This window comes from Ylistrum balloti, unplaced genomic scaffold (assembly GCF_031769215.1).
Source record: "Ylistrum balloti isolate Yb309-2 unplaced genomic scaffold, AGI_CSIRO_Ybal_v1 Utg370222, whole genome shotgun sequence".
Taxonomy (NCBI): domain Eukaryota; kingdom Metazoa; phylum Mollusca; class Bivalvia; order Pectinida; family Pectinidae; genus Ylistrum; species Ylistrum balloti.
In genome coordinates, this window is record NW_026782186.1 from 452,954 (window position 1) to 480,911 (window position 27,958).

General features: G+C 36.8%; 1 long non-coding RNA gene across 1 annotated transcript; it reads left to right on the forward strand.

Annotated features, from left to right (window-relative positions):
- The first annotated feature begins 230 nt into the window (after positions 1 to 230).
- LOC132551850 (uncharacterized) lies at positions 231 to 25,514 on the forward strand. The gene is made up of 3 exons (XR_009554299.1): positions 231 to 267; positions 11,227 to 11,301; positions 23,306 to 25,514. It is a non-coding gene; the product is annotated as an uncharacterized LOC132551850 (long non-coding RNA).
- The last annotated feature ends 2,444 nt before the right edge of the window (positions 25,515 to 27,958 follow it).

Here is a 27,958-nt window from a genome sequence, read left to right on the forward strand (position 1 = left end):
GGTAGGGGGCAGCACCGGTAGCTGCTTCTACATCTCTAGCATCCCAAAACATCTCCTACACCAATGCTATCCGATTTCATTAACGCATGCCTTGTCCAAATTTGTACACAACTTCAGCCATGTGATTCGGTGCTTGGGCCTGTTGCTATAGTAATACCAAACTAATAGAAAGTTTTAGCCAATCAGTGTTTAGGATATTTTTTATTCTAAGTATCCTCATAATTTTCTGCTTTTCATTTCTGCGAGCCGCTACGGTTCTCAGACTTGGTAAGTGTTCCATACATTTGTGCCAATAGAGTTGGGGAATTGAGACCGGAAAACAAGTCGGTTTTTAGTTAGTTAAGGGAAGTGCATTCCGCTAACTGTAGGCGCTTGTAAAGTATCTGGTACACAAGAGAGTTTGTGGTGTGTGATGTACTCATTGTTAAATCGTTATTCAGCCATATTGGAATGTATACTACGGAAACTTGTACATTGCGATGTAGTTAAACTGTTCATAATTTGAGATCCGGAGAACATACCTCAAATATCACTCATGCGTGTTCATAAAGGATAAAATTATATAAAATTATACTTTGTTAAGAAATAATGGATAAACAACCCTTGTGTCAATAAGTGCAGTGTTATTCTCCTGAAAAATAAGTCAAATAAATAACATGGAGATCATAAACGATTTTGGATATATGATTAAATAAAACTTTAGAAATAAAAATTTTAACTAAACTTAATGTGTTACCGAGACTAACTAAAATTAATTATTTTAAAGTATATTTTTAAAGAAAATTCAATTGATACGTTTTGTAAACAATACATAATATCTGGTTTCAAAGAAACTAATCATCAAGTTGCCGAGTAATGTTTAATTTTCAATTTGATATTTCTCTCTTATAATTTCAAATTAATCTGTACGTATATTAAACAACAGATTGGATATTACGTTTAAATACATTTATTGGTATACACAATGTCAAAGAGAGATTTATAGAGAGACGTCCTCAATACACTCTACACACTGACAGTTATCCTCGTAATACAGAGAGAGATTACACACTTCGACAGATTATCCTCGGATATATATATATATATATTAACACATTACACACTCGATCCTCAATACACTCTACACACTTGACAGATATAACCTCAATACACTCTACACACTCGAGAGATTATCCTCAATAGAGAGAGAGACAGAGAGAGAGAGAGAGAGAGAGAGACAGAGAGAGAGAGAGAGACACTCTACAGGGGGACAGATTATCCTCAATACACTCTACACACTGGGACAGATTATCCTCAATACACTTTATCCTCAATACACCCTACACACTCGACAGATTATCCTCAATACACTCTACACACTTGACAGATTAACCTCAATACACTCTACACACTCGACAGATTATCCTCAATACACTCTACACACTTGACAGATTATCCTCAATACACTCTACACACTCGACAGATTATCCTAAATACACTCTAAACACTTGACAGATTATCCTCAATACACCCTACACACTCGACAGATTATCCTCAATACACTCTACACACTTGACAGATTATCCTCAATACACTCTACACACTCGACAGATTATCCTCAATACACTCTACACACTCGACAGATTATCCTCAATACACTCTACACACTTGACAGATTATCCTCAATACACTCTACACACTCGACAGATTATCCTCAATACACTCTACACACTAGACAGATTATCCTCAATACACACTCGACAGATTATCCTCAATACACACTCTACACACTCAACAGATTATCCTCAATACACCCTACACACTCGACAGATCATCCTCAATACACTCTACACACTCAACAGATTATCCTCAATACACTCTACACACTCAACAGATTAATTATCCTCAATACACTCTACACATTCGACAGATTATCCTCAATACACTCTACACACTATACACACTCGACAGATCATCCTCAATACACTCTACACACTCGACAGATCATCCTCAATACACTCTACACACTCAACAGATTATCCTCAATACACTCTACACACTCAACAGATTATCCTCAATACACTCTACACACTCGACAGATTATCCTCAATACACTCTACACACTCAACAGATTATCCTCAATACACTCTACACACTCAACAGATTATCCTCAATACACTCTACACACTCAACAGATTATCCTCAATACACTCTACACACTCAACAGATTATCCTCAATACACTCTACACACTCGACAGATTATCCTCAATACACTCTACACACTCAACAGATTATCCTCACACTCAACAGATTATCCTCAATACACTCTACACACTCGACAGATTATCCTCAATACACTCTACACACTCAACAGATTATCCTCAATACACTCTACACACTACAACAGATTATCCTCAATACAGATTATCCTCAGATACACTCTACACACTATCCTCAATACACTCTACACACTCGACAGATTATCCTCATACACTCTACACACTCGACAGATTATCCTAAATAGACAGTACACACTCAACAAATTCAATACACTCTACACACTCAACAACTCGACAGATTATCCTCAATACATTCTAAACAATCGACAGATTATCCTAAATACACTCTACACACTCTACACACTCGACAGATTATCCTCAATACACTCTACACACTATACACACTCGACAGATCATCCTCAATACACTCTACACACTCGACAGATCATCCTCAATACACTCTACACACTCAACAGATTATCCTCAATACACTCTACACACTGGACAGATTATCCTCAATACACTCTACACACTCAACAGATTATCCTCAATACACTCTACACACTCGACAGATTATCCTCAATACACTCTACACACTCTACAGATTATCCTCAATACACTCTACACACTCGACAGATTATCCTCAATACACTCTACACACTGGACAGATTATCCTCAATACACTCTACACACTCGACAGATTATCCTCAATACACTCTACACACTCGACAGATTATCCTAAATATACTCTACACACTCAACAGATTATCCTCAATACACTCTACACACTCGACAGATTATCCTCAATACACTCTACACACTCGACAGATTATCCTCAATACACTCTACACACTCAACAGATTATCCTCAATACACTCTACACATTCGACAGATTATCCTCAATACACTCTACACACTATACACACTCGACAGATCATCCTCAATACACTCTACACACTCGACAGATCATCCTCAATACACTCTACACACTCAACAGATTATCCTAAATATACTCTACACACTCGACAGATTATCCTCAATACACTCTACACACTCAACAGATTATCCTCAATACACTCTACACACTCGACAGATTATCCTCAATACACTCTACACACTCGACAGATTATCCTCAATACACTCTACACACTCAACAACTCGACAGATTATCCTCAATACATTCTAAACAATCGACAGATTATCCTCAATACACTCTACACACTCTACACACTCGACAGATTATCCTCAATACACTCTACACACTCAACAGATTATCCTCAATACACTCTACACACTCAACAGGTTATCCTCAATACACTCTACACATTCGACAGATTATCCTCAATACACTCTACACACTCGACAGATTATCCTCAATACACTCAACACACTCTACAGATTATCCTCAATACACTCTACACACTCGACAGATTATCCTCAATACACTCTACACACTCGACAGATTATCCTAAATATACTCTACACACTCGACAGATTATCCTCAATACACTCTACACACTCGACAGATTATCCTCAATACACTCTACACACTCAACAGATTATCCTCAATACACTCTACACATTCGACAGATTATCCTCAATACACTCTACACACTATACACACTCGACAGATTATCCTTAATATACTCTACACACTCGACAGATTATCCTCAATACACTCTACACATTCGACAGATTATCCTCAATACACTCTACACACTCGACAGATCATCCTCAATACACTCTACACTCTACACACTCGACAGATCATCCTCAATACACTATACACACTCTATATATTATCCTCAATACACCCTACACACTCGACAGATTATCCTCAATACACTCTACACACTACACACACATTATCCTCAATACACTCTACACACTACACACTCGACAGATTATCCTCAATACACTCTACACACTCGACAGATTATCCTCAATACACTCTACACACTTGACAGATTATCCTCAATACACCCTACACACTCGACAGATTATCCTCAATACACTCTACACACTCGACAGATTATCCTCAATACACTCTACACACTCGACAGATTATCCTCAATACACTCTACACACTCACACTCTACACACTCTACACACTCGACAGATTATCCTCAATACACTCTACACACTCGACAGATTATCCTCAATACACTCTACACACTCGACAGATTATCCTCAATACACTCTACACACTGGACAGATTATCCTCAATACACTCTACACACTCGACAGATTATCCTCAATACACTCTACACACTCGACAGATTGTCCTCAATACACTCTACACACTCGACAGATTGTCCTCAATACACTCTACACACTCGACAGATTATCCTCAATACACTCTACACACTCGACAGATTATCCTCAATACACTCTACACACTCTACAGATTATCCTCAATACACTCTACACACTACACACAGATTATCCTCAATACATACACACTACACACTCAATACATCTACACACTCAGATTATCCTCAATACACTCTACACACTCGACAGATTATCCTCAATACACTCTACACACTCGACAGATTATCCTCAATACACTCTACACACTCGACAGATTATCCTCAATACACTCTACACACTCGACAGATTATCCTCAATACACTCTACACACTTGACAGATTATCCTCAATACACTCTACATACTCGACAGATTGTCCTCAATACACTCTACACACTCGACAGATTATCCTCAATACACTCTACACACTCGACAGATTGTCCTAAATACACTCTACACACTTGACAGATTATCCTCAATACACCCTACACACTCGACAGATTATCCTCAATACACTCTACACACTCAACAGATTATCCTCAATACACTCTACACACTCGACAGATTAACCTCAATACACTCTACACACTTGACAGATTATCCTCAATACACCCTACACACTCTACAGATTATCCTCAATACACCCTACACACTCGACAGATTATACTCAATACACTCTACACACTCAATATATTATCCTCAATACACCCTACACACTCGACAGATTATCCTCAATACACTCTAAACACTTGACAGATTAACCTCAATACACCCTACACACTCGACAGATTATCCTCAATACACTCTACACACTCAACAGATTATCCTCAATACACTCTACACACTCGACAGATTATCCTCAATACACTCTACACACTCGACAGATTATCCTCAATACACTCTACACACTCAACAACTCGACAGATTATCCTCAATACACTCTACACACTCGACAGATTATCCTCAATACACTCTACACACTCGACAGATTATCCTCAATACACTCTACACACTCGACAGATTATCCTCAATACACTCTACACACTCGACAGATTATCCTCAATACACTCCACACACTCGACAGATTATCCTCAATACACCCTACACACTCGACAGATTATCCTCAATACACTCTACACACTCGACAGATTATCCTCAATACACTCTACACACTTGACAGATTATCCTCAATACACTCTACACACTCGACAGATTATCCTCAATACACTCAATACACTCTACACACTCGACAGATTGTCCTCAATACACTCTACACACTCGACAGATTGTCCTCAATACACTCTACACACTCAACAGATTATCCTCAATACACTCTACACACTCGACAGCTCAACAGAGTATCCTAAATACACTCTACACACTCAACAGATTATCCTCAATACACTCTACACACTCGACAGATTGTCCTCAATACACTCTACACACTCGACAGATTGTCCTCAATACACTCTACACACTCGACAGATTGTCCTCAATACACTCTACACACTCGACAGATTATCCTCAATACACTCTACACTTTACACACTCTACACACTCTACTCAACAGATTATCCTCAATACACTCTACACATTCGACAGATTATCCTCAATACACTCTACACACTATACACACTCGACAGATTATCCTAAATATACTCTACACACTCGACAGATTATCCTCAATACACTCTACACACTCGACAGATTATCCTCAATACACTCTACACACTCAACAGATTATCCTCAATACACTCTACACACTCAACAGATTATCCTCAATACACTCTACACACTCAACAGATTATCCTCAATACACTCTACACACTCGACAGATTATCCTCAATACACTCTACACACTCGACAGATTATCCTCAATACACTCTACACACTCGACAGATTATCCTCAATACACTCTACACACTCGACAGATTATCCTCAATACACTACACACTACACACTCACAGATTATCCTCAATACACTACACACACACTCAATACACACTACACACGACAGATTATCCTCAATATACTCTACACACTATACACATTATCCGACACATTATCCTCAATACACTCTACACACTCTATATATTATCCTCAATACACCCTACACACTCGACAGATTATCCTCAATACACTCTACACACTTGACAGATTATCCTCAATCGACAGATTATCCTCAATACACTCTACACACTCTACACACTCGACAGATTATCCTAAATATACTCTACACACTCAACAGATTATCCTCAATACACTCTAAACACTCGACAGATTGTCCTCAATACACTCTACACACTCGACAGATTATCCTCAATACACTCTACACACTCGACAGATTGTCCTCAATACACTCTACACACTCGACAGATTATCCTCAATACTCAATACACTCTACACACTCGACAGATTATCCTCAATACACTCTACACACTTGACAGATTATCCTCAATACACTCTACATACTCGACAGATTGTCCTCAATACACTCTACACACTCAACACATTATCCTCAATACACTCTACACACTTAACAATTCGACAGATTGTCCTCAATACATTCTAAACACTCGACAGATTATCCTCAATACACTCTACACACTCTACACACTCGACAGATTATCCTCAATACACTCTACACACTCAACAGATTATCCTCAATACACTCTACACACTCGACAGATTATCCTCAATACACTCTACACACTCTACACACTCGACAGATTATCCTCAATACACTCTACACACTCAACAGATTATCCTCAATACACTCTACACACTCGACAGATTATCCTCAATACACTCTACACACTCGACAGATTATCCTCAATACACTCTACACACTCGACAGATTATCCTCAATACACTCTACACACTCGACAGATTATCCTCAATACACTCTACACACTCGACAGATTATCCTCAATACACTCTACACACTCGACAGATTATCCTCAATACACTCTACACACTCGACAGATTATCCTCAATACACACTACACACTCGACAGATTATCCTCAATACACTCTACACACTCAATATATTATCCTCAATACACCCTACACACTCGACAGATTATCCTCAATACACTCTACACACTTGACAGATTAACCTCAATACACTCTACACACTCGACAGATTATCCTCAATACACTCTACACACTTCAACAGATTATCCTCAATACACTCTACACACTCGACAGATTATCTTCAATACACTCTACACACTCGACAGATTATCCTCAATACACTCTACACACTCAACAGATTATCCTCAATACACTCTACACACTCGACAGATTATCCTCAATACACTCTACACACTTGACAGATTATCCTCAATACACTCTACACACTCTACAGATTATCCTCAATACACTCTACACACTCTACAGATTATCCTCAATACACTCTACACACTCGACAGATTATCCTCAATACACTCTACACACTCGACAGATTATCCTCAATACACTCTACACACTTGACAGATTATCCTCAATACACTCTACACACTTGACAGATTATCCTCAATACACCCTACACACTCGACAGATTATCCTCAATACACTCTACACACTATACACACTCGACAGATTATCCTCAATACACTCTACACACTCGACAGATTGTCCTCAATACACTCTACACACTCGACAGATTGTCCTCAATACACTCTACACACTCGACAGATTATCCTCAATACACTCTACACACTCGACAGATTATCCTCAATACACTCTACACACTATACACACTCGACAGATTATCCTAAATATACTCTACACACTCGACAGATTATCCTCAATACACTCTACACACTCAACAGATTATCCTCAATACACTCTACACACTCAACAGATTATCCTCAATACACTCTACACACTCTACAGATTATCCTCAATACACTCTACACACTTGACAGATTTTCCTCAATACACACTACACACTCGACAGATTATCCTCAATACACTCTACACACTGACAGATTATCCTCAATAATACACACACAGATTATCCTATACACTCTACACACACAGATTATCCTCAATACACTCTACACACTCGACAGATTATCCTCAATACACACACTACACACTCTACACACAGATTATCCTCAATACCTCTACACACTCAACAGATTGACAGATTATCCTCACTCTACACACTCGACAGATTATCCTCAATACACTCTACACACTTGACAGATTATCCTCAATACACCCTACACACTCGACAGATTATCCTCAATACACTCTACACACTTGACAGATTAACCTCAATACACTCTACACACTTGACAGATTATCCTCAATACACCCTACACACTCGACAGATTATCCTCAATACACCCTACACACTTGACAGATTATCCTCAATACACCCTACACACTTGACAGATTATCCTCAATACACCCTACACACTCGACAGATTATCCTCAATACACCCTACACACTCGACAGATTATCCTCAATACACACTACACACTTAACAGATTATCCTCAATACACTCTACACACTCAACAGATTATCCTCAATACACTCTACACACTCAACAGATTATCCTCAATACACTCTACACACTCGACAGATTATCCTCAATACACTCTACACACTCAACAACTCGACAGATTATCCTCAATACATTCTAAACACTCGACAGATTATCCTCAATACACTCTACACACTCAACAGATTATCCTCAATACACTCCACACACTCGACAGCTCAACAGATTATCCTAAATACACTCTACACACTCAACAACTCGACAGATTATCCTCAATACACTCTACACACTCGACAGATTATCCTCAATACACTCTACACACTCGACAGATTATCCTCAATACACTCTACACACTCGACAGATTATCCTCAATACACTCTACACACTCGACAGATTATCCTCAATACACTATACACACTCGACAGATTATCCTCAATACACTCTACACACTGGACATATTATCCTCAATGCACTCTACACACTCCACAGATTATCCTCAATACACTCTACACACTGGACAGATTATCCTCAATACACTCTACACACTGGACAGATTATCCTCAATACACTCTACACACTCGACAGATTATCCTCAATACACTCTACACACTCCACAGATTATCCTCAATACACTCTACACACTGGACAGATTATCCTCAATACACTCTACACACTGGACAGATTATCCTCAATACACCCTACACACTGGACAGATTATCCTCAATACACCCTACACACTGGACAAATCACAACTGTCATCACTACATTATCAATGAACAAGAATCGTACAAGAATTGAGAATCCTCAGATTTTAGAAGATCTCATGTGAGACATACATGTTTATCACACAATCCGCTGTTATCCAGTGAATTCGCGAACTATCATCTAAGTGTATATTTTACTTTTGTAATATGCTTTGGAAAGCTTTTCATTGGCTGCGCGAGTTAGAAATCGGTTGTGATGATATGGACAATGACGTTGCGTCATGAATTGAAAATGGAGCGAAAAAATGGCTGTCGCCATTTGATATTGTTCTCGACTTTTTTTACTTTAAATCCTGTAAACTTTTCTTGAATTATGTGATAAAAAGTATATTAAATCTTTCATTTCATATGAGATTTTCTTTAACTCGAAGTTTTAATTCTTTGTTCGCCTAATCTCGAAATTTTTTTTTAAAAAAAGACTAAGATTCGTTTTATATCATCTCATTTGAATTGAAATTTCATTTCAGATCCTATGTATATTATGTATAGTGTATGAAAAAGGTTGTTTTCTATTTGTCAGATAAAAGTATCGCGACAGAAGTGTTTCTTATTTCCGACATTTTTAAACAACACTGAAAATAAGATAATTCAGAAAATCATAATGAAAGCGTGCAAGGCTGAAAATGAATTATTTTAGATCTGTTGTCCACTGCGGCCAGTGTCTATTGTGGTCAGTTTAACACTTTTGGATATCTGCAGGTCGTAGAACAAATTGGAATTTCAACAAATCGGAACAATATCGCAAGCAAATTTTTTGACAAAATCAAAGTCAAAGAGAAATGTATAAACATGCTTTAATGTGTATGAGAGTGCGTTTGCTTTGAACAAATCAAAACCTCACTTGTTAGATGTGTGTGTTGAAAGAATAATTTAGTGTGTATAGAGAATGAGTTAGATAAGCAATATATGAAGGCTCATCGCGCACGTGCTGCTCTGTTTGTAAACAAGCCATGAACATATAGCCAGACATTTGAAAGTTTTCCGTCGCTGTCGAATATTAATGTCAAGACAACGATGGCTTTTATCGATAATTTGGCATGATTCGGTTATATCAACGTAGATTTCCATCGGGAGGCAGTTATATAGTGAAACTAACTTTCTTGTCGTGTAGTCTGAACTATTTTTAACAATTCCTAAATGGAAACAAATTCGAGAAATTAAATAAGGACCTTTTATCTATGATACAAACAATATAATGAAATATATGAATTAAGTGACAAATTTATATAAAACGGATGCTATTTATAACAGTGGAAAATACTTTCAACGTTACATATAGACGAATTTAAGTTCAAAACAGAATTTGGTTCTATTTACAGAAGGCATATCAGTAAGTGATACGAAAACATTTTTTCCAATCATTCTATATTTCAGGCCCCGGTCTAACAACAAACATAGGCACAAGACGACCTCCTAATATCAGAAACTCATCATTGCGAGTTAGCCAAGGTGATGTAATCAGTCTGTTTTTGTTCTACTATATTCCATCATTTTTGTCATCCTTTCAATCACCATTCTTATTTTTGTAATCATTTGAATTTATTGTTTTTAATTGAAGTCCGAGAGCAATTTTGAATTCCTCCAAATCAGAATCCTTTACGTTTTATGTAACTACAAGTTACATTTTATGACACTATCAGCATATTTTGTAAACCTGTAGATATATATTGTACACGGTAGCCGGCCCGAACATGATAATTAATTAAATAAATATGGAACACGCGTAATGGTATAATGACGTCATAACCAATTAGATGAGGGGTGTATACTTAGGTCTGTTACGTCATACTCCCTTTTACTTAGGCCTGTAAGATGTCACTATTAATCTGATCGTTGCGTCACTTCCGGTAGTAGTGCACCGGGTCGCTGTTAATGGCACTCATGTAATCTGATCGAATCAGTGACAGATGCTAGATAAACAAACGTTACACAAACGTACATGTGACCACAGCCTCTGAACCGGTGTGATAGTGAACGGTAAACCCAATAAAGGATTATATAGGTAAATTGGATGCGGACTGGATACATATACAAAACCTTCGATAAAACATTGAACTTTGGTAGTGAATTTTTTTTTCGTCAATCACATAATTAACTACAGATGAAGATTTCTGTAATTTTGAATAGATATCATTCATGTTTCCCAATTTGGAATTTGTTTTTCGTCAATCACATAATTAACTACAGATGAAAATTTCTGTAATTTGGAATAAATATCATTCATGTTTCCCAATTTGGAATTTGCTTTGTCGCATCAGCGCCAAATAGGAAAGTGGCAGATTTTTTTCCAAAACAAAATTATATTTGAGAAAGACTGAATTTATAAAGCATGTCCAGAGTGATATGTGTACAATTCCAAAAAATCTGATATGTTTTTGCAGATGTCCCAATACAAAGGCTGCATTTCTGATGTTGTAATACAAGTTTTTGTTTATATGAAATTGAATTTGTAAAAAAATGTTCCGTGAGCGATTCTGTATTGTAAACTTTGTAGTTTTGTGTCGTTTGCCTCACGAAATGGAATAGAATGAATGTCTTTCCACTCATCGTGGCTTAGAAAAATATCCAAAACAGTGTGTCACCTTTCATAAGAATGTTGAGGATATGTCAACACAGTGATAATAGCTCGTAATAGAAACACTTCGACGGGTTTTTCAATGGTTTTCAGTTGCCTCAAATTATCATGCAAAATATATTCAATATTTTTCCATAATTAGTTTTCATTCTCTCCCAGCCGCTCGGTATTGTACTAAAAATACTATCTAAGTTTATGAAATTGATATTTATTTGTTTTTCTGAATAGAAACGTTCAAGATATGATGTTCCCATGTTCGTCCGCTATGTCTTGAACATAGAAAATTTCCTCTGACACAGAATTATGAAGAAGATAGTTTGTCTATTAACTTTAATTTCTATATTGAACAACAGAGGTTGAGAAAGTTTTCTGGGGCTGCCGAGGAGGGTCCGTAAAGATTTTCCCCAAACAGACATTATTGCCTCCCAGAAATTCCCAAAATTCTACCTTTATACCCCATATTTCATATTCTTCAAATTGTTCTATATCATCAATTTATATTTTTCCGATCTGCACGACAATTTAGGGTCCAAACAATTCTTTATCCATACTAGTTTTAATGATTTCCTATGAGAAAACAATGTCTAGTACTCTCAAACCTTCATATTTAAAACCACTAATTAAAATGAAAGGATTCCTTTTGAGTTGATCGATTATACTTTTGTATAAGCAATGAAACGTTTGGATTTTTTTTAAGGATGAACATTTGACTAAGTATTACAGTTATTATTTCTTCAATAATAGAAAATACAAAGATTCTGACAGACCAATCTTGGAGAAGTGACTTCAATGACTTTAGCTTTTCTATAAGATTATCTTGGAAGAAAGAGTAGAGGCGACCATTGTTTTAAACAGAGGCTGATATGTGTGAGTATAAAGCTTTAAAACTGTTTATAATGAAGTTGCTAGAACCGAAAAAAAAACACATAAACTTTTTTCTATGAATGTCCACCCAATGGAATCGAATGGTTTTTTTTCTTCAATATCTAACATTACCAAAATGCTCGATTGATTTTTTTCTGTTTCTTTGTCTCTCAATAATATCACTAATTGGTAGTGTAAATCAGTCTGACTGAGCGAAACACAAAACTCAATACATAAGAAGCGGATTAAGACATAAAACTCGAATTTTTGTTTTCTTTGTGACTCGGCCTTAATTAGAAATAAACAGAAGATCGTTCCCTAAATCCATGTCTGTTTCACGGAATCAGTGACAATACCACATTAATATTCTCCGCCATTTAACAACAAGACAATATCAATCCGCTTTGTGTATATCACTATCTAATCAAAAGACCAAATGAAGCAAAATGGGAAATCTGAAGGAATGCTTTGCATTATACGTCCCTAATTTTAAAACTTTTATAAGACCATATATTACCGGTAGATTTTGTTAGAGTATAACATATTGACAAACTCAACATGGCGACGGATTTCACTCAATGATTACAGAGAATGTCCAGTACTTTGTGACGTTAGAAATCTGTCGATTGTTACTTCTATAAGGAAGTGTGCAAACATTAAAAACATGTTGTAAAATAACTAATATATATTATCATTATATATCATACATCTCTTTTCTTTATCAATTATTCAATCTGATTGAACCTGATGTAAATTGGCAAGCTCCATCTACTAAATAGGAGATGTCACTATAATGAATAGGGGATGTCACTATAATGAATTGGTGATGTCACTATAATGAATAGGAGATGTCACTATAATGAATAGGAGATGTCACTATAATGAATTGGAGATGTCACTATAATGAATTGGTGATGTCACTATAATGAATAGGAGATGTCACTATAATGAATAGGAGATGTCACTAAAATGAATTGGTGATGTCACTATAATGAATAGGAGATGTCACTATAATGAATAGGAGATCTCACTATAATGAATTGGTGATGTCACTATAATGAATAGGAGATGTCACTATAATGAATAGATGTCACTATAATGAATTGGTGATGTCACTTTAACGAACTAGGCTAGTTTCATGTTTTAATGATGTTGAGGATACACAATACATTATCTTTTTGTTCTTCTATTCTCTTACCAAAGAACTAGTATCAAAACAGTCAGTTTTATAAAACAAATGAAACGATTTGATAAACATGAGATGTAATAATCCACCATGCTGTAGGTCTACGCTTTATAGTAAATAACAGATAAATCGGGATCAAAGGAAAGCTTCCATTTTTTGTTTGTGTCTTCTACAAGCTTAAAACACAAGAAGAAAAACATGGAATTAGTCTTTGAATAAATATATATTCAAGTAAGCAGTAATATCACCTCCAGACAACAAGTAAACAGATTCTCCTACACACAAAGCGTAATAATGTATCGCCATTACTTACAAAGTGTCTAGATGATGAGAATTCAGTGAATCACAGGAAGACAAAATGATATCAAACATACAAATTATAATGTATGTCGGTAATTTCAAAGCAAAAAAAATGTTAAGCTGTTCAATGTTTAAGCCAACTACACATATTTACAATGTATTTAGCAAATTTAAAGCAACAAAGTTGATAAGTTGTTTTATTCTTTAAGCCAGCTACACAACTGGGTGTCTGAATTCTTTCTAAACCTTTGAGGTTAAAATTGTAAGAGATTGAGGTCTATACAGTGACTGGTAGTAACGTGTTTGGTGATAACATAAAATACGTATGTTTGTAAAATGATTATCAATTCTAGCTGGCATTGTGACAGTCTCTTTTGGCGCAGTACAGTGACCCTTCTTCTCACAACACATATATATAGTTGACATCTTTTGGCGTGTGTTTCGTGTTATTAGTTTCTGTTTCACTAAGCTGAATGTTTTCACCCTTTTGTTGTCCAAATCAATAAGATTGTGAAGATTGTAATTGTATCTAACAAACGTCACGATTTGTCCCTATAAGACTCTAAGTATAATACATGATATCAAAATGGTGAACACTGATTCTTTTCCTTACTTCACCGTTTACATGGCTGGTATCGTCGATTTTTTATCATTTTTTTTACTTATCTTAAGCAACTTAGAATGCATTGCAGTTTTCTGAGATAAGCCAGTATTTGAAGACTTAATTTGATAGTTTAGAGATTTGGACTTAAAACGATCCACACCCACAGCACCAAATTCACACACTCGTACTTAATATACGTAGTGAATGTTCCTATTGACTGACAGACAGTCGCTTTATCCCATGGTTGATAAAAATAACTGCCGACCTTGAAACTTTTGTTTATTTTGCTCGTGGGGAAATTTTAAAACTCACAACTGAACCCCGTTCAGCACATGTTGAAATATTTGTTAAACAAAAAACAAAAACTGACAAATAAATAAATAAATTGTAAAATTTAAAAAATCTATTATTCTTCTGTTTTTTGGTTTTTTTTTCTTATTAATTTTTTGTTTTTAATTTCAAACTAGTTAAATGGAACCCCCTCCCCCTGTGCCCCTACCGGACGTTTTGATCCGAATCGCCATATAATCCCGTTATCCATGTTTACCATTACAGAATGCCTGGCAACCTAATCCTATTCCAAGACATTTTATTGGGCAAACCATGCCATTGATAAAATGAGTCAGTTTCCTCGTGCGCACGTGTTTCACATCCACTGTACGAACGGGGGATCTGTAAAGTTAAATTGGTTTTTCGGGTGCATCGGGACTTATGAATGCAGTCCGAGGTTATCCGGGTCGATAATGGCGGTCATGGATGGTGAGCAACCCATTTGTATCGACAGATATTAAAATTTTGGCGAATTTGATGAAATTAAAGCAGCAGGACTCGGTCATTAAACATATAGCGGAGTGATGGATAGACGAAGGGTCACTTTTTTGTATCACATCCAAACTCGATACCATTACAGACTTCAGATTGATTTGCCATAAAAATATGTCACAATTTTGACACCATAACTAGAACTACAGTTTCTGATATATAGAATATTTATTTATTTATTTATTTTTGTAAACGAGTTTAACATTCATATCCATTTCATTTCATATTCATGGAACTCGACGCGGTTTCTTGTTCTGAGGGAAAGAGAGATTTGGTAGTATACACTGATTCTAACCAGAGATAAGCACATGATGTTCCAGATAGGGACTACACAGGTATCTATTGTAATCAGAGACCACAGATGTGGCCGGTAATATCTAAAATCTGTGACCTACACAGAATTATCGGGTACCCTGGTTGTATAATCCGAAGGAGTGTTGGTACCTTGCTTGTTATGTAAGTACATGTTGGTGCCATGACTGACTGTATCTATCAACCACAGCCAAAGCTCACAGCAACTTACATAACACCATGACACGTCTCTATCAAACAACCATACATAACACCATGACACGTTTCTATCAAACAAACTTACATAACACCATGACACGTCTCTATCAAACAAAGACGTACATAACACCATGACACGTCTCTATCAAACAAACTTACACAACACCATGACACGTCTCTATCAAACAAAGACGTACATAACACCATGACACGTCTCTATCAAACAAACTTACATAGCACCATGACACGTCTCTATCAAACAAACTTACATAACACCATGACACGTCTCTATCAAACAACCATACATAACACCATGACACGTCTCTATCAAACAAAGACGTACATAACACCATGACACGTCTCTATCAAACACACTTACATAACACCATGACACGTCTCTATCAAACACACTTACATAACACCTTGACACGTCTCTATCAAACAAACTTAACACCATGACACGTCTCTATCAAACACACTTACATAACACCATGACACGTCTCTATCAAACAAACTTACATAACACCATGACACGTCTCTATCAAACAAAGACGTACATAACTCCATGACACGTCTCTATCAAACACACTTACATAACACCATGACACGTCTCTATCAAACAAACTTAACACCATGACACGTCTCTATCAAACAAACTTACATAACACCATGACACGTCTCTATCAAACAAACTTACATAACACCATGACACGTCTCTATCAAACAAACTTACATAACACCATGACACGTCTCTATCAAACACACTTACATAACACCATGACACGTCTCTATCAAACAAACTTACATAACACCACGACACGTCTCTATCAAACAAAGTTACAGAACACCATGACACGTCTCTATCAAACAAACTTACATAACACCACGACACGTCTCTATCAAACAAACTTACATAACATCATGACACGTCTCTATCAAACAAACTTACATAACACCACGACACGTCTCTATCAAACACAGTTACATAACACCATGACACGTCTCTATCAAACACACTTACATAACACCATGACACGTCTCTATCAAACAAACTTACATAACACCACGACACGTCTCTATCAAACAAACTTACAGAACACCATGACACGTCTCTATCAAACACAGTTACATAACACCATGACACGTCTCTATCAAACACACTTACATAACACCATGACACGTCTCTATCAAACAAACTTACATAACACCATGACACGTCTCTATCAAACAAACTTACATAACACCATGACACGTCTCTATCAAACAACCATACATAACACCATGACACGTCTCTATCAAACAAACTTACATAACACCATGACACGTCTCTATCAAACACAGTTACATAACACAATGACACGTCTCTATCAAACAAACTTACATAACACCACGACACGTCTCTATCAAACAAACTTACATAACATCATGACACGTCTCTATCAAACAAACTTACATAACATCATGACACGTCTCTATCAAACAAACTTACATAACACCACGACACGTCTCTATCAAACACAGTTACATAACACCATGACACGTCTCTATCAAACACACTTACATAACACCATGACACGTCTCTATCAAACAAACTTACATAACACCATGACACGTCTCTATCAAACAACCATACATAACACCATGACACGTCTCTATCAAACAAAGACGTACATAACACCATGACACGTCTCTATCAAACACACTTACATAACACCATGACACGTCTCTATCAAACAAAGACGTACATAACACCATGACACGTCTCTATCAAACAAACTTACATAACACCATGACTCGTCTCTATCAAACAAACTTACATAACACCATGACACGTCTCTATCAAACAAACTTACATAACATCATGACACGTCTCTATCAAACACACTTACATAACACCATGACACGTCTCTATCAAACAAAGATGTACATAACAGCTCAATACAAACATTTATATTATTCTTGGTGTGTTTGATACAAGCTTTACAAGGATATAGATTTAGTGATGTACTATCTGACAGACGGATCGGTCAGATGGTAGTAGCCAACGTATTTCTGATGCAGATCAAATGACATATATAACTATTCTTAATCTGATAAGCAATCGGGGAAGCACATACGCGTTTGTCGGATGCAGATTAAATAGCAGCTGTTGCGATAGTAATTCTCTAACATATTTCATACAGTTTCATGAAATTAGGAACATGACAAAATATGTCCATCCACAAATGAATTACCTCATACAAAAATACGTCAAAAAAATCTTGGCGTATTCAGTGTTAAAAAGGTAACGTGGAAGTCAATACAATTATTATCTACAAAACCAAATAGACCGCTGTAAACAGAGATCAACGACAGAGTCGACGATACCAAATATAACTTTAGAAAAGAACTAAAAGTACATTTCTATTAATAGATATTCATTTAAAGAAAGCAGGATCGAGAATGTAAAGAGATTCTCATACATCGAAATGAAATTAAGAAAGTGGAGAAAAACATCCAAACGTTGATCATTTGACAGCTACAGTAAGATCATGACTTGATGCTACAGAATGTGTGAACACTTGGCCTATAGTTACTGAGTCACACTGAAGTAGGATATCAACAATTACTAAGTACAAATTTTCGTGAGTAATACAAACAACTATATTGTTGTGTCTATATATAGAGGGATGCCCTTCACCTATGACGTGTGTGAGGCATGTTAACTGTTTGAGAGGTTGTGACGTGCAGTCTAGTGGCTGACTGGCTATTTTAGGGACGATTTTCACATGTCGACCGTTTTTTAACACTGTGAATGTTTGCTGTATTAATATAATACACATATAATTGAAGATGTCGAACAGGTCTTTTATCATCCTGATGATGTTGCCAAGATATTTCTGGTGTTTATAGACTCCTAACGTGAATTTATAAAATATAAACGGTTTGATACAACTTCCAGTGAGGAGACTTGGCGGCGGTAGCTACAGTATGCACTAAACATATCAAACAGACATCACATGCCAGAGATAACTATATGGCTTTTACAAGATTTCTCCGTATATTACACGATAACGCTATAGCCCCCAAAGTGATAGTTTAGATATAATACATTCATATGTATATATATCAGAATGATACAATTTTAATTTTTTTTTGTCTTTTAATGATTATTTTTTTCGTGTCAAAGACAACAGCTATCTCAGTTTATTTATTTTTACATCTGTATATAATTTAATGTTATATTAACACACATTATCAATGTTTCAATCACTTTGAATTGTTTTAAAATTTGTTTTTTAAAGCGAACACTTAAATTGTTTTTCGGTCCTGATAGTTTTTTAAGTCACCTATCCATATGCCATGGCGACTTACTGTGATCGGTCTCCGTCTGTCGTCGTCCGCAGTGCGTAAACTCCTTTTTTCTGATGAACACAATAACCTGGTTTAATATATACCGAATTTGTTGAAAATCGGCATCCGGTCTTATATCATAAGATCTCGGATGCGTTCGACAATGGGGCTGGTTCGATCGTAATTTACAGAATTATGGCCCTTTTCATTCTAAGTTCTGCTGAGACTAGTCAAATGACCGGTTAGGACCATGGGCATTTTGTTTTCCTTATACTAAATTGAAGTTTGTCAACACTACATGAATCAGTACGGAGTTCCTGTAAAAGTCAGTGACAGATGTTGAGTCTATTTGGTTTATCACACCGTAATCAGTCAAGGTCGTTTTGAGGTCATCACATTGTAGCAGTCACTTAATGAATGACAGGCGGGAGGCATGACGCAGCATCCAAAACGATTGGATTGAAGTGTCGAGATGTACGAACACTACCGTTTTATGTCAACAACATTAAGCCGCCGATGTTTAAAATAAATAGTCAACATATTTTGCCAACGTCGAAACAAAAATGTGGAATATGAGCTTTAACTGACAGAATATTTACTTTTGTGTGATCCTATCTTTATGAGAATGTATGAAGATACGTACTTAAAGAGTCGCAAAAAATTTTAGCCATCGTTTTCAATACTTCAAAATGAAAAAGTTGACAAAATGCCGTCAATGTGTAGATATGGATTACTATACAATCGAATAAAGTCACTTTAGAATACTACTAAATCTGAAATGTATGTTATCCAAGCCCAAGCCCCCCCCCCCTCCCCCCGCCTCGCCACTTTATGTATTCTTCTCTTACTTAAATTAGATCATACCCGGGTGCAAAACAATAAAAACATCGGCTGTTTACTTTGTTTGCCAACACAAGACACCGGCAGATGGCGCTATCAGAGCTCGGTCAGGTGGCGCTGTGATGAGTCATGGAGTCAGAGATTCAACTGCTCCTTACTGCTGTTGATCGAGCTTCACGTAACAACCCGGTGTATGTGGCGCAATCTGGCGTAATAACCAAACCACAGCTGCATCCCTGTGTTGCAGCAAACTTCACATTTTCAAAATCATAGAAAAATAATGCTATCAGAATAATGTACAAGTTCGGACAGTCACTTTTGGAACTTTTCCGCGAGTCCAATATTCTTAAAAGACAAACCTTATGGGAGACGCGAGGATTGGTAGAAAATTAAGATGGAGATAAAAAAAAAAATCCAGTGGATCGATCCTTACACGGGTTGATTTGTGTGTCTCAGTCACTGGGTGAGACGCTTTATCTTATATGTAAAACTTGCCACAGGCATCCCACGTTATCTTTACCGATGTTGCCATCACAACCAGCAACTACAAGGAGACCATTCTTCAAAGTTTGACTTTGGCTGTTGACTGATAAAATCCTTAAACAATACTCATACAAACCACAGCAAAAATGTGAGCAGTTTTCTTTTACCAGCAAAGTCATTTATAAAAAAAACAACTCACGTTTAAATTTCAAAATAATTTTCCTCCGATATGGTGTGATCATTAACGGTATTGAAGGTATCAGGATAAAGAATGTTTATTCAGAAGAGAGAACAAAAAAATAGTCTTACGATCATGAAATGAAAGGATAATTATTTCGTCCTATCTTCTGGACATTGACGACGGCTTCGTGAAGAGGGTCTTTATCATGTTTATATGTTTATACAGAAAACATGTTCTGACACTGATACCGTTCTGTCGAAAAAAAACTTAACCGACGAGAGAAAAAGAAAACGGAGACTTCAACTAAATATTTGTTGTTAACCCAAATTCGATTTAAGGGAAGCAAAATCTGAACAAAAGAAAGGTTTTCATAGACCCTGAAAGTTTCGTCAGTGTAAACGTCTTGTTTTTCATCGACGACATCTGTTGTATAAAATCTTGGTCAGTCCATGTAAGTAATGTCACGTTCTTAAATGAGAACAAGGATAGCAACGAATTAACCACTAAGCAAACTAACGAGCATCAAATATGTCCACTTACACATTTCCTGAGCAGAATAAGGACGCAAAACTTCTACGTGTTCTCCGGCAATATACATCTCTCTAATTTATCTGCAAGATGTGGATATCTTTCTGGGAAACAGTAATATATCAGTTACAGGGCCTGGAATATTTTCATGTTAACGTTCTTAGTAGGGGAAATACGGTCAATCAAGCTGTAAATTTGTAATTGAAGGAAATGAAGACATGCCAAATACCTTCGTATTGGTGAATAGAACTCAAGCAGAGAATTCTCAAGAAACGAAATCTGGTCTGAATTTGACGTCATCAAATGGTCAAATTTTACTGGCATTGGCAAACGTTTACGACCTGGTTGTTATAACGGAAACTTTACTGGCAACAAAGATCGTTAGGTTTCCTGTACAAAACAATTTTGTCTATTACACTACAGTGCAGTTTACCGAGATTTATAGATATATACGTAAACGCTGGGATGGCATTCGGCGGCGAAGAATTTCACTCTGAAATTAACAGTGTTTTTATTTTGAGTAATGGTGAAACTTAGAAACTGAGACTTCATTAGTGGACTCAATACAGCTGTAATACAACCCACGAAAATACACGATACGCAGTGTTAGATATCAGTTCGCTGATAATTAAAGTACATTTAGCAAATAACTGGTCTGTTGTGTTTTAGATATATAACATGATGAACACATACATCCCTCACCTATTGTCGATAAACAAAGCATTGGCACACAACAATAACAAGGCAAGTTAGTTTTTATCAGCATGTCTTCTGACGTGTTAATGTCTTTGCTATATTAGAATTTATGTATATGAGGCTTCGGCCATTTAACTCGGTCAGTATTCATAAATATCTTTCTGAGACCATTAGGGTATTTGATATTATTGTATGTAATAGATTTTTAGTCTTTTATCATGTGTTATGAGTACAGTATTCCTTTATCTATGTAATATTTAATATTTCAGAAATTTTGAATGTCTGAATATTTTTACCTGACAAATTTTACAATCCTTGAGGATAATATTTAATATTTCAGAAATTTTTAATGTCTGAATATTCTTATGAACCTAACAAATTATACAATCCTTGAGGACCTTGACGGAGAGATGTCTTTGGCTAAATCAGGTTTTATCTCCTTGATAAACAAACTTTAATGTTATTACAATGATTTGTCGGGATTGAATAAAAGGCATTACGTAAGATCCTGCGCTTCTCTTATATTTACAGGGGTGTAGTTCTTCCAAGGGATGAGGATATAGGACAGTTCTAAGGGAGGAGGATATAGGACGGTTCTAAGGAGGAGGATATAGGACGGTTCTAAGGAGGAGGATATAGGACGGTTCTAAGGGAGGAAGATATAGGACGGTTCTAAGGAGGAGGAATAGGACGGTTCTAAGGGAGGAAGATATAGGACGGTTCTAAGGGAGGAGGAATAGGACGGTTCTAAGGGAGGAAGATATAGGACGGTTCTAAGGGAGGAGGATATAGGACGGTTCTAAGGAGGAGGATATAGGCCGAAAGATGCTGTTAGGACAGGAAGATTCGCGAATGAAAGCTCAAGGCACTGTCCCTAGTCTATAGACGTGTGCGGGTATGTTTATGCTGCACTCTACAAACGACCTTCACGTGTTCCAAGGTCGATCGGGGAATACAGCATGAGGCTTAATGTTGGAATAGGATGTTGTTATCATCACAAACAAAGATGGGAGCAAGAGTTGTGAGATAAGGTTGAGGGAGAGAAGGGTGAAGGAAGCAACAGAATGTAGGGGAAAGATAAGAATGATAAGGGGGTGGGGTGGGGGTGTCATATGAATGGTGAGAGAAATGAAGGCAGATATAGGATAAATACGCAGATGGACATCAGTATGTTTGGAATATAACAAATGTGTAAATATGCCATATTAATTTAATTCATCATTGATTATGGCTGGCCGATTTATTCTTCCCGTAATATTCATCAGGTGTTTTAAAAAGCATTTCAGCAAAAATCGAACTCTGAAACAAATTGACAAAACGAAAAAGAAATCAACATAGCATAGTGTTACAACATAAACGCTATCAAACGTCTTATGGGGAAGTTGTACAGTTGTCACAGTGATCTTATTACGGGATATATTTGTTATGAAACTGGACGTGCTTAATTTGCCTGTTGGTTCCGTGTTGTTGTCCTTTGAGAACATGACATTACTTACTTAGGTAGGACGTGTTTAATGCTAGTTAGTTTGTCTGTTGGTTCTGTTGTTGTATACCTTGTTCTTACTTGGGAACCTTAAATTACTTACTTGGATTGACCGAGGTTTATACGGCAAGCGTCGTCGATGAAGCAAATATTTCCTTTGTTTTTATTTCGCTCTGGTTTTATTGAATTTCAGTTTGTATTATAAATCGTTTGACATGTTGGTATTTTCCTGTTGTGTTCTTGTTTTAAGACGAGGGGGTTAATCCCTATTATGCCAGGATATGTTACTGTTTTGTTTTTTTTTCGTGTGTGTGATGTCTTCCACTAACTACATATACCATCGAAATCGCTTGTGATCTGAAATATTCATTGGCTTCCAAAATTAAAGATATGACCGCCATTTTCAATTGAACTTCCGGCGCGTTCGATTTAATCATTGACTATATATGACTCTGGAATTCGCAGGATTTACACGAATCTTAGAATTTGCACAATGAGGGATGTACCGTCGGCGCTGAGGTTTTCTATGTTTGGAACATTCTTATAAACAATTCCGAGAACATAATACAAGCTCTCATAGGATAATTGTGTAGTTCTTGTTTATATTAACGCTTTGAAACCTGCGATGTATATTGCATCACATAATTGTTACTTCGAGGAAAGAACAAACAAAAAGGTTTCCTCTGTAATTACCGTGTACTCCAGAAAAATCGCTATACCACTTAGCGGAGGTCAGAATCAATTGGACTGGAAACGAAAAGATTTCAGACAAACGCTTAACATGTACAAACAACCCTATGTAGCCTCACAGGCATATAACTATATATTTGTATCCGACTTTTTATTTCGTTTGGAAGAGTTTTAATATTTTTTTCTTGTCGTATAGGAAAATTTCGTATGGGATTATATCTTTTTGGGCATATTTTAAACCACTCCTGCTGCACTGATTTTTTAAAGCGAGATACTTACTGGTCATCTCAAGCGTACCAGACTTTGGAATATTCTTTAACAGACTTTCACCATTTGATGTTCCGATAACATTCAAGTCCAAACACAACAACCAACATACACAGAAAGTGGTACGTTCCAGATTCCAAATTGGTAACCTTGGGAATATGGCGTGTCTAGTCCTATTTATATCACATGACTTCTGCTTTAACTCGCAACGTGCGAGTTCTATGGTGTGCAACAGTTGCTTATCCCACTGTATTACTTCAATCTATTGCACGATTCCATTAAAGAAGGCATTTAATTTTATCTACAAGATTTTTTTTTTTTGTTATTTGGTAATGAATAATATTGGGGGACGTTTAGAACGTGTATCTAAAACATATTGTGTCCGTACTACAATGAGAGTTAAAAACGTTTTAACTGTATACACGGTTTTAAAATAGATTAATGCCATTTTTGCTAATTTCATTTTTCAAAATATTGAAGTAACTAGGGTATATTATCAGCGGTTACTATAAATAACTCACTGCGGTCTCAGAAAATATCTGTCAAAATTATTTAATGTTTCATTTATGTAAAAATCCATGAGTTTCATTTTGCATCGTTTTCAATGATCTTTCAATGATGTTTGACATGGCTTGCAGTTTTTTTTTTTTTTTTTTCGTAATTTGAAATTTGAATCGTTTGACGGTTAGATTTGTTTTATCAGATATAAAATAGGAACAGTGTCTACACACTGTCTGAATCCTGTCCGTATTCATAGGACGACCATTTTCCTGTGTTACAATTATTTTAACCTGAAGTTCACAAATTGCGGTTGTCGTCGATGAAGCATGAGACGTTTACCCTTCCGGAACATCCAGAGGTCTCAGTATGTCTTTTTTCTTCTTATTTTCTCATAGTTTAATCGAATTAAGATCATGTTGGTATTTCATTATTTTCATTGTTGTTATTTTTAAAAATAGAATCGTAAACAGTACGAAATTTCGTGTGACTACATTTTCGAGGTTTTGAAAAAATCACTTTTTCGTGGATGCATCATTTCGTTGTTAAATATAGCTTGATGAATCGACAAAATTTATTCACAGTCAGTTCTCTAAAATCAGACTATCACAGTCAGTTTGCCACAATCAGACAGTCACAGTCAGTTCTCTAAAATCAGACTGTCACACTCAGTTCTCTAAAATCAGACTGTCACACTCAGTTCTCTAAAATCAGACTGTCACAGTCTGTTCTCTAAAATCAGACAGTCACAGTCAGTTCTCTAAAATCAGACAGTCACAGTCAGTTCTCCACAGTCAGACTGTCACAGTCAGTTCTCTAAAATCAGACTGTCACAGTCAGTTCTCTAAAATCACACTGTCACAGTCAGTTCTCCACAGTCAGACTGTCACAGTCAGTTCTCTTTAAAATCAGACTGTCACAGTCAGTTCTCCAAAGTCAGACTGTCACAGTCAGTTCTCTACAGTCAGACTGTCACAGTCAGTTCTCTACAGTCAGTTCTCTAAAATCAGACAGTCACAGCCAGTTCTCTACAGTCAGACTGTCACAGTCAGGTCTCTTAAATCAGACTGTCACAGTCAGTTCTCTACAGTCAGTTCTCTAAAATCAGACAGCCACAGTCAGTTCTCTACAGTCAGACTGTCACAGTCAGGTCTCCACAGTCAGACAGTCACAGTCAGTTCTCTAAAATCAGACTGTCACAGTCAGTTCTCTACAGTCAGACTGTCACAGTCAGTTCTCTACAGTCAGACTATCACAGTCAGTTCTCTACAGTCAGACAGTCACAGTCAGTTCTCTAAAATCAGACAGTCACAGTCAGTTCTCTAAAATCAGACAGTCACAGTCAGTTCTCCACAGTCAGACTATCACAGTCAGTTCTCTACAGTCACACTGTCACAGTCAGTTCTCTAAAATCAGACTGTCACAGTCAGTTCTCTAAAATCAGACTGTCACAGTCAGTTCTCTACAGTCAGACTGTCACAGTCAGTTCTCTAAAATCAGACTGTCACAGTTAGTTCTCCACAGTCAGACTGTCACACTCAGTTCTCTAAAATCAGACTGTCACAGTCAGTTCGCCACAGTCAGACAGTCACAGTCAGTTCTCTAAAATCAGACTGTCACAGTCAGTTCTCTAAAATCAGACAGTCACAGTCAGTTCTCCACAGTCAGACTGTCACAGTCAGTTCTCTAAAATCAGACTGTCACAGCCAGTTCTCTAAAATCAGACTGTCACAGTCAGTTCTCTAAAATCAGACTGTCACAGTCAGTTCTCTACAGTCAGACTGTCACAGTCAGTTCTCTTAAATAAGACTGTCACAGCCAGTTCTCTAAAATCAGACTGTCACAGTCAGTTCTCCACAGTCAGACTGTCATAGTAAGTTCTCTTAAATCAGACTGTCACAGTCAGTTCTCTAAAATCAGACTGTCACAGTCAGTTCTCTTAAATCAGACTGTCACAGTCAGTTCTCTAAAATCAAACTGTCACAGTCAGTTCTCCACAGTCAGACTGTCACAGTCAGTTCTCTAAAATCAGACTGTCACAGTCAGTTCTCTTAAATCAGACTGTCACAGTCAGTTCTCTAAAATCAGACAGTCACAGTCAGTTCTCCACAGTCAGACTGTCACAGTCAGTTCTCTAAAATCAGACTGTCACAGCCAGTTCTCTAAAATCAGACTGTCACAGTCAGTTCTCTAAAATCAGACAGTCACAGTCAGTTCTCTACAGTCAGACTGTCACAGTCAGTTCT